Genomic DNA, 9,379 nt, shown 5'->3' with positions numbered 1-9,379 from the left:
TCAATGTTTTAGAAATCTGAAACACCTGCCAGAACGGTAGCAGCTAGTCGACATTAAACCTAGCAGCTATCCTAGTAGAGTCTACTAGGATAGTAGTGTCTGGTCTTATGCGTCTACTAGACACATACGACCAGCGTACCACGTCGACAAAGACCAGCTTAAACACACAGGACATCGTAGTAATTATACTGTTGGTAGTATAAACCCATCGCTAAAATGCAGTCTTCATCTGATTGTCTTAATTGTCTGTGAGCAAAAATACTGCTAAACTAACTGATAGCATACAAGTACACAACTAGGCTACTTACAGTTAACTAACGCTAACGAGCGCTATTAGCAAAAGCTACAAATGTAAATACCTTCATAATTATGAATAAATGAGGAGGCGTAAAACTTAAATCCCTTGTCTAACAGAGTCCCCGGGGCTCTGGACGTCCGTTTGGCAATACTGTGCACATCGGTAATAGTTGTTCGGGGTAGCTCCTGTAAACACCGGCTGTAGAAGGTCGCCATAATAAACTCAGCTTATTGAGCAGCGGACGACCGGAAGCCAAGACCACTGTTTTGTAGAACCCGGAAGAATGTTGCGCATAAGGCCTATTGTACTTCACTGTGAACCAAGCTAGTTAGTTAGCAGTTAGCATTCAACAGTTCAGTTCGGATTTCACTATGTAGGTTTGTTTCTTGTCAGGGGAGGCATCCCGCAAAAAATGGTAGGGCCTGAGGGACACCTATCTCAGGGAGAGGTGGGTGTATGAGGCAGGAAAGAGGAGTGAGTCAGCAGCATGGTCATTTAAAAAGTGGAAGTACTCTTTCCTCGAACGATTTGTTACTCCGAGGGAGACCAGTAGCAACATGGGGCTGGGGGTCGAGGAAGACGGGAGTGCAGAGTAACCAGTCGAAGACCAGTGCCGTGTTCCAATACCCGTACTTCCATGAGTATACTTAAAGGAAGTATACTATCTACTACGTTAATTTTTCAGATGTGAGTGCTGTTCCAAATCGAGTACACCGTGGTGCACTTACCGGAAATTACGATCACGACTGCCGCCGTGGCTCCTCCCCCGCAATAAACATCCCGCTTTGAACGGTGAACTCTTTACGCTTAGCAGCTTTAAAAAGCTATAAAAACTACAAAATGATGCAGGCTATGTGGAAAATACGCCGACTTTGGCTCCGCCTCTTCCGCTACATAGCTAAGATGGCTGCCGTTGAGTACGGGGAGTGTCCTTCGATCCACACTTCACGATTAGCCCGTTTTGAGTACGGCATCCGGGTCCTTGAAGTATACTTCTTTTCGCCGGATCTGAATTGGAACGTACTGCGTACTCAAATTTTGGCTAGTAAGTACAGACAGTACGGGTATTGGAACACGGCACAGGGTTCAGAGGCAGCAGCAGGGACAGCGAAGACATAGGAGGTTGGTCGATAGTGAAGACACACACACGCATATACACAGTATGACAAACTCATGATTTGTTCTAGATTGATAACTACCTCTTGTTACCTCAGAAAATCTAAACTGTTAAAGCTGGGAGGAGCCTCTGAACCTCCACCACCAACTGCTGCCGACACCACTCCTCTTATTTCCCCAGGTATGTAATTTAACATGAGAGAAATTACATACATTTTATGCTACACTTCGTTTATGTGTTCATGAGGGTCCCTACGCAGGAATTATAATATTGGTATGGCTAGTTATGTATTCATAGACTTTCATGTTGAATGTATTTTTGTCTGTTACCTGACCCAAAAATGTTGTTTCCATTAAAAACAGTGAGGACACAGAAAAGGAGAGTGGGGGGGAGGGATAGAGAAAATGAAATCGAGAGGGGCCTCCTGGAGGTGTTGAGGAGGCCGCCCCCACCTGCTCCAGCGCCTCGACCTCCTCCACCCCTTCCACCGCCCCACTTTTTCAAAGGGAAACTTCCATCCAGTGTTCACGTTAGCCGGCAATAGCCGGACATTGGCCGATTGCACGCACGCATGGCCGGTATAATAAAATGTAAACGGCCCACATGTCCGAGAAAAAAAAGAAAGGAGTTCGCATTTATGTATGAATTAATCAGTAGCATATGAAAACCAGTAGCGGTTCCTGGCCGAGCTCACCAGGGAGGCAAACACGAACGTGCATTAATGAACGCGTGCAGTGCACCCGCACATGCATACATATGTCACTCAGTGGCCACGCTGTTGAACGCTGATTGGCTGTCATCACGCGAAATTCGCGTCAAAGTCTAAATATTTCAACTCGAGCGAATTTGTCGTGGCACAAATCCTCGTGAACACGCTCGCTTGTTCACGGCGAAAGTGTGGCGCGACAAATAAAAACTTGGCGCTGGTTTTCTCTCGCGAAAAATTCGCCCTATACGCGTCTCTACGTTCACTTTGTATGGGATCTTGTCGCCCCGTCGCGTTTGGTGTGAACGCACAAATCCTTCCCGACTGGGCAAAGCTCGCCAAAATCGCCAGTAAAATCCCTGTGTCCAGTGTTCCTGCGGAACGAGCCTTTTCTCTCCAAAACAGGATTAAAACATCTATCAGAAACCTAGCTGAGGAAAAGGTGACGAGGATAATGCGCATATCGAGCCTTGGGCCGGGGTTCAAAAACTTGAACTTTTCGCGAGCAGCGGATCACTTCCATGCCATGAAGTTGCGCCGAAAGTAGCCTGCAAGAATTGCAATTATCGAATTCATTATTTTTTACCCGTTTACCATTTTTGCCGAGAATGGCTGTTATATATTATTTTCCTAGGCTAATTTAATAAATGGCATTTATTGAAGCAACTTAGTTTGTGTCGTTTGTCGTTTAAATGTGGACTTTTGGTGATTATTTAATTATTAGTGAATAACGTCCGGAAGATATTTCAAATGTCCGATATTCTGGAATAGTGTCGGACATTTGTCCGCCCAAGAAAAAGTCTAGCGTGAACGCTGCTTCCATCCCTGCAATTATTGCCACCCCATGCAAAGAAGAAGTACAATTTCAAATGTTTAGATTAATACATGAGGCAAATACTTATTATATCCAGTAATGCTCAATTTGGACAATTAGATGAAAAGGTGCACTGGGCCGCCCACAGAATTTGGCCCGTCAATGAGACAATGAGCTATGATCGTGCGAGCGCCACGTGTGTGTGTGTGTGTGTTTATGTGTGTGTGTGTGTGTGTGTGTGTGTGTGTGTGTGTGTGTGTGTATGTGTGTGTGTGTGTGTGTGTGTGTGAATACACACACTAAGTGTTGTACTGTAAGTGTTGTACACTTCTTGGCTATTTGGATAACCATTCTGCTCTTTGTGTTATGGTGCATAACACGGCGAGTCCTCTGACGTCTCTGGTATTTCCAAAACTAGACTCGTAGTGGGGGTTATCTCAGCCTTGGTTGAGAAGGATTGAGTGGAAAGAAACTTTGGCTTTGACTCCCTGAAGTACATGAACCGCGACATGGAGGAGAAAGGGATTGTCTGCGATTGTCTCCCGCCGTTGCCCCGCTGCCCATGCCTCGCTACAGCGGGCAGCGCCTCGGCAGCGGGGCTCCGGCAGGAGACAATCGTGGTCAACAATCATGAGCAACAAACCCTTACTACTCCATGTCGCGGTTAATTTGTAGGGTGCCAGACTGATGCGCTGCACCAAAAGCAGAGTTGGCCAGAATCCCAACAGCAGCCACCGATATCAATCAACCGGAAACAATATTCTGCATCCACAACTGCCAGGAGAACAAGAGAGAAAGTTCCCTTGATGTTGTAGAACTGGGATCCTGAGTGAGCAAGGGTTTTGATGACCACATGCTTGCCATCTAATGCTCCACAACAAAGAGGAAAATTCCACCACTCCTCAAACCTCCCTGCAATGGACCTCCACTCATCTGTGGTGGGCACAGCCATGAACTCCTCCATCAGACAATCCCAGATAGCAGTGGCAACATCAGGGACAATGCCGGAGACAGTGGAGACCCCAAAACGGAAGCTATTCGCAATGGTCCTGTAGGAGTCCCCATTGGCTAGCTATCTGCAGAAAACATTTACATTTTTAATTTAAATTAAGTGAAATATTGTGAAGATACTATTGGTGTAAAAATCCTTGTTTATATATAAAAATTACAAACTGCCTTGTAATAAAATTACAAAGGCAGTCATATTTGATCAACATAATTAATCTATTTATTGTATTGGACCACTAAATGGAGCTGTCTACCATGTAAGCGCCTGCTGTGTGAACCTGTAGTAGCAGAATGTTTATGTTCCTAGCACCGATCCTAGCTAGCAGGTCATCAAACTGGGATTGTCATCCAGACGAAGCTCCTGGAGAAGACGGTGAAATTCACTGAGCTCTGTACAGCTCCGAATGATATCATAAACCCATGAACGACGTACATTGAAACATCTCTCCCTCTTCCACAACAGGTAAAGACATGCAATGGTGGTTATCTCAGCCATGGTTGAGAATGAATTGGCATGCAGCACCTTAAGCGGTCAAAATATGTTGCGCGACAACATTCGTCCGATAAAACTTGCACAGCGACGGATCATGATTTGTCGTGCGGCAAAACTTTGGCGACAACGCGAACAGGCGACAAAGGTGTCTTTTGATGTGAACGCAGAGTAAGGCAACCTTAATCGTTGATACATTTTTCATCAGCTAGATTTCTGATGGTGAAACTGATACAGACATAAATATATCAAATTATGATTTATTTGATCATAATACAATATACTTTTTACATTTGTACACTAATTTGATCCTCATTAAAACAACTTTTAAGTGCCTGGGATATGCAGCCCCCTCCAAAAGTATTGGAAATTCAAGGCCAATTTCTTTTTTGTTGTTCACTAAAGACATCTGGGTTTAAGATCAAAAGATGAGTATGAGACGAGTTCAGAATTTCAGCTTTCATTTGCTGGTATTTACATTTAGATGTCTTAAGCAACTTAGGATATATCACAGTTTGTATTAGGCAAGGCAAGGCAACTTTATTTATATAGCACTTTTCATACACAAGGCAGACTCAAAGTGCTTCACATATAAACATTTTCATACAATAAAATAAAATAATAGATAAGTAAAAGAAAACATATGCAAAGAAATGGGGTAAAATAAAAGTTAAAAAGGCATTTTAGTATTAAAATAGAAAATAAAGGCAAAGTTAAAAAAGCTTTTTAGAAAGTGCAATGTATTTAAGATTTAGCAGAAAGCTAAGGCAAACATAAAAATCTTCAGTCTTGTTTTAAAGGTGCTCAGAGTTGGGGCAAGTCTTAAAAGAGAGTTTATTCCAGCTATTTGTTGCATAGTAACTAAATCCTGCTTTCCCATGTTTCGTGTTTACTCTGGGGATAATTAACAGATTGGTCTCAGAGGATCTTATTGGTCTAGAAGGCTTATGTAGTGGAAGCATATCAGTTAAATATTTTGGGCATAAACCATGTAGGGATTTATAGGTTAGCAACATGATTTTAAAATCAATTCTCTGGCCTACAGGAAGCCAATGTAACGATTTCAGAATTGGTGTAATGTGTTCAAATTTTTTGGTCTTTGTTAGAACTCTAGCAGCTAGGGCTGTAACGATACACCAACTCACGATTCGGTTTGTATCACGATTCGGTTTGTATCACGATTTTCGACCCCCGGTTCGATACATCCCACGATTTTTTTAAATTTAAAAAGCATTTTATTTAAACAACACTTATCTAACAATTAACTTAATGTAACATTTAATAGCAAATCATTTGGAACACTGAACAGATTTGAACAGAAAGAATACTATTAAAGTATAGCTAAATAAATAATTAAATAACCAAAGATTGCAGTTGGAGGATGCTTGCAGGTAGGCAAAAACCCTCAACTAGTTTGGTTGGTTTAGTCAAATATCCTATTAGCGCTTCTTATTAGGCTATGTAGCTTAACTAATGACATAATCAGGCCGTATAGAATGCAACATGTTTAATAGCCTAACTTTCAATAGATGGAAGAAAACTTGAACGCCTAACATGAACGTCCCTATAACGAGGCATGTGTTACGAGTAGCGTGTGTGCGAGAATTGCAGTGTGCGCATGTGTGTGTGTGAGTGACGTCAGCGAGTGAGTGGACGAGCGAGGAGGGCAAGCGGTAGCGTGTGTGTCTAGTGAAGAAGCGAACGAGTCCGTTAGAATAAAGTATCCATCCTGTCAATAATCGGTGGCCGCTTCATTCCGACCTATAAGCAGACAAACTGCCGGTCAAATCACGCAAAACAATAGAGACAGGGATCACACAGGCAATTTTTTTTACGCTTGGCCCACTCTGGATAAATGTCGTTCATATCGCATGATGACTTCGACGGCTGTGGAGAAATGCAATCCTCCGTAGCCACGGAGAGCTGTCATCACAAAGAGGGCATCTTTTCGCATACTTACGGCATCGATAAGAGGGGGCGATGTCAGCAGACTATTATTTAGACAAGTTATTAGCAAATTTCAATCTGACAATTTGACCGGAGAGTTAGAAAGGGCGTATCGCGCTTCTGCCTTCTCACACCGAGAGACAGGTTCGTGGCTTTGAGTGTCGCGATTTCGGTTTCGATAAGCGTATCGTTACAGCCCTACTAGCAGCAGCATTCTGAACAATCTGTAGCTTCCTCAGAGTTTGTTTTGGGAGACCTGTAAGGAGACCATTGCAGTAATCAAGCTTACAAGTGATGAAGGCATGTACAAGTTTTTGTAAGTCTTCGGTGGACATGAGCCCTCTAAATCTTGCTACATTTTTAAGGTGATAATACGGAGATTTTGTAACTGATTTGATGTGACTGTCGAAATGTAAATCTGAATCCATGATAACCCCTAGATTTCTGGCTTTGATTGAGGTTTTCAGGGACAGAGAATGAAGGTGTAGGGTTACTTTAAGCCAGGGGTTCTCAAAGTTTTGACAACTGAGGGCCAATTTAGGAACCCAAAATTTGACTGAGGGCCGCCAAAGGAAAACATTTTTTGGCGGGAAACGCCGTCAGCATCCCAGTGGTGAAAAAAAACATTGCACCCGCACCGTGGACCTCTGGGAGTGAGGTCAAGTGAGGTCTAAATCATGAAACTGAGGTTCACCCTTTCAAAGTAATGTACAGCCGGATTAAAACTAAAAAATGTAAAAGGATTTAATTGAAAGCTAGAGAGAGTCGAATTTTCTCTTTATATTTATTTATATTGGTTTAAATTAATATTGATTAAAAAAAAATATATATATTTTTTTATTATATATATTTTTTAATAACTTACATAATTATGTATGTCATTGCGGGCCGCCAGGAATGATTCCGCGGGCCGCCATTGGCCCGCAGACCGCACTTTGAGAACCAATGCTTTAAGCCTTTCCGTTTTAGAACCAAATACAATTATCTCTGTTTTGTCCTCATTGAGTTGAAGAAAATTTCGGCACATCCATTCTTTCACTTACTCAATGCACTGGCACAGCAGATCTATGGGCCGATAGTCATTTGGTGATAGCCATAGATTTGCGTGGCATAGCAATGATGGTCAATATTGTTATTTTGCTTGATTTGCCCTAGTGGGAGCATGTAGATGTTGAATGAAGAGGGTCCTAAGATCGAACCTTGTGGGACTCCACATGTCACGTTGGTTGATTCTGATACAAAGTCGCCAATGGAAACAAAGTAGTTCCTATTTTGTAGGTAGGACCTGAACCAATTTAAGACTTTGCCTGAAAGCCCCACCCAGTTTTCTAACCTGTCCAGAAGTATTGCATGGTCTACAGCAGGGGTTCTCAAAGTTTTGACAACTGAGGGCCAATTTAGGAACCCAAAATTTGACTGAGGGCCGCCAAAGGAAAAATTTTTTTGGCGGGAAACGCCGTCAGCATCCCAGTGGTGAAAAAAAACATTGCACCCGCACCGTGGACCTCTGGGAGTGAGGTCAAGTGAGGTCTAAATCATGAAACTGAGGTTCACCCTTTCAAAGTAATGTACAGCCGGATTAAAACTAAAAAATGTAAAAGGATTTAATTGAAAGCTAGAGAGAGTCGAATTTTCTCTTTATATTTATTTATATTGGTTTAAATTAATATTGATTAAAAAAAAATATATATATTTTTTTATTATATATTTTTTTTTATAACTTACATAATTATGTATGTCATTGCGGGCCGCCAGGAATGATTCCGCGGGCCGCCATTGGCCCGCGGGCCGCACTTTGAGAACCAATGGTCGACAGTGTCGAATGCAGCACTGTGGTCAAGTAGCATTAGTATTGAGGTTTTGCCAGAGTCTGTGTTAAGACGGATGTCGTTTACAACTTTAATAAGGGCGGTCTCAGTGCTGTGCAGGGGTCGAAATCCTGATTGGAAGGTGTCATAGCAACCAGTTGATGCCAGGAAGTGATTAAGTTGCTGGAGGACAACTTTCTCAATGATTTTACTTATGAAGGGTAGATTTGATATTGGTCTGTAGTTGTTACTAATAGAGGCATCTAGGCTCCGCTTTATTAAAAGGGGTTTAATATCTGCAGTTTTCAAAGCTTTTGGGAAATTGCCTGACTGGAGAGAGTTTTTAACTATCTGCAATATGTCTACTGCTAGGCAGTCGAAAACATTCTTTAAGAGGTAAAGCATCAAGGCAACAGGTGGATGGCTTTAGTTGTGTCACAGTTTCCACAAGAGTTTGAGAGTCTATAACATTAAAGCATTACATCCTTGCCACGTTACTTTTGCCTGAACAGGGTGGTAGTCCAACATTTTTGTTTGTAGTGGAGATTTTGATGGCGCGTCTGATGCCTTCAATTTTATCAGTATAAAAAGCTACAAACTCATTGCATTTCTGTGTGGAATGGAGATCAGGGGGAATTTGTGTTTGGGGGTTGGTCAGTCTGTCAACAGTTGCAAATAGGGTTTTTGCATTATTAGTGTTGGTTTTAATGATATTGGAGAAAAAAAAATTCTCTAGCACTTTTTAATTCTGAATTGTAGGCACGGAGGCTCTCTTCATAGATTTCATGGTGAATATGAAGTTTTGTTTTACGCCAGATGCGTTCAACCTTCCTGCATTATTTTTTCTGTGCTGTTACAGAAGCAGCTTTTCTCCAGGGTGCCTTTTGCTTTCCAGAAATCGTTTAAACCTTATAAGGTGCAATGACATCTATGACTTTCAAAATTTTCAAATTAAAGTTTTCTACAAGATCATCAGCAGAACATGGGTTGAGAGGTGGTATCAAGGAGATGGCCTTTTTAAAAAGTACATTAGAATCTTCATTGATATACCGTTTTTTGATTTTGTCTGTATGTCGGGAATAAAAGATGTTAAAGAAAACACAAAAGTAGTCAGACAAGGAAGGATCAGTCACAGAGAGATCAGAAACATTGAGGCCCTTTGTGATAACCAGGTCTAGAGTGTGCCCCTCA

This window comes from Gadus macrocephalus, chromosome 4 (assembly GCF_031168955.1).
Source record: "Gadus macrocephalus chromosome 4, ASM3116895v1".
In the NCBI taxonomy this organism is placed as follows: Eukaryota; Metazoa; Chordata; class Actinopteri; order Gadiformes; family Gadidae; genus Gadus; species Gadus macrocephalus.
Note: the sequence above shows the minus strand (reverse complement) of the source record.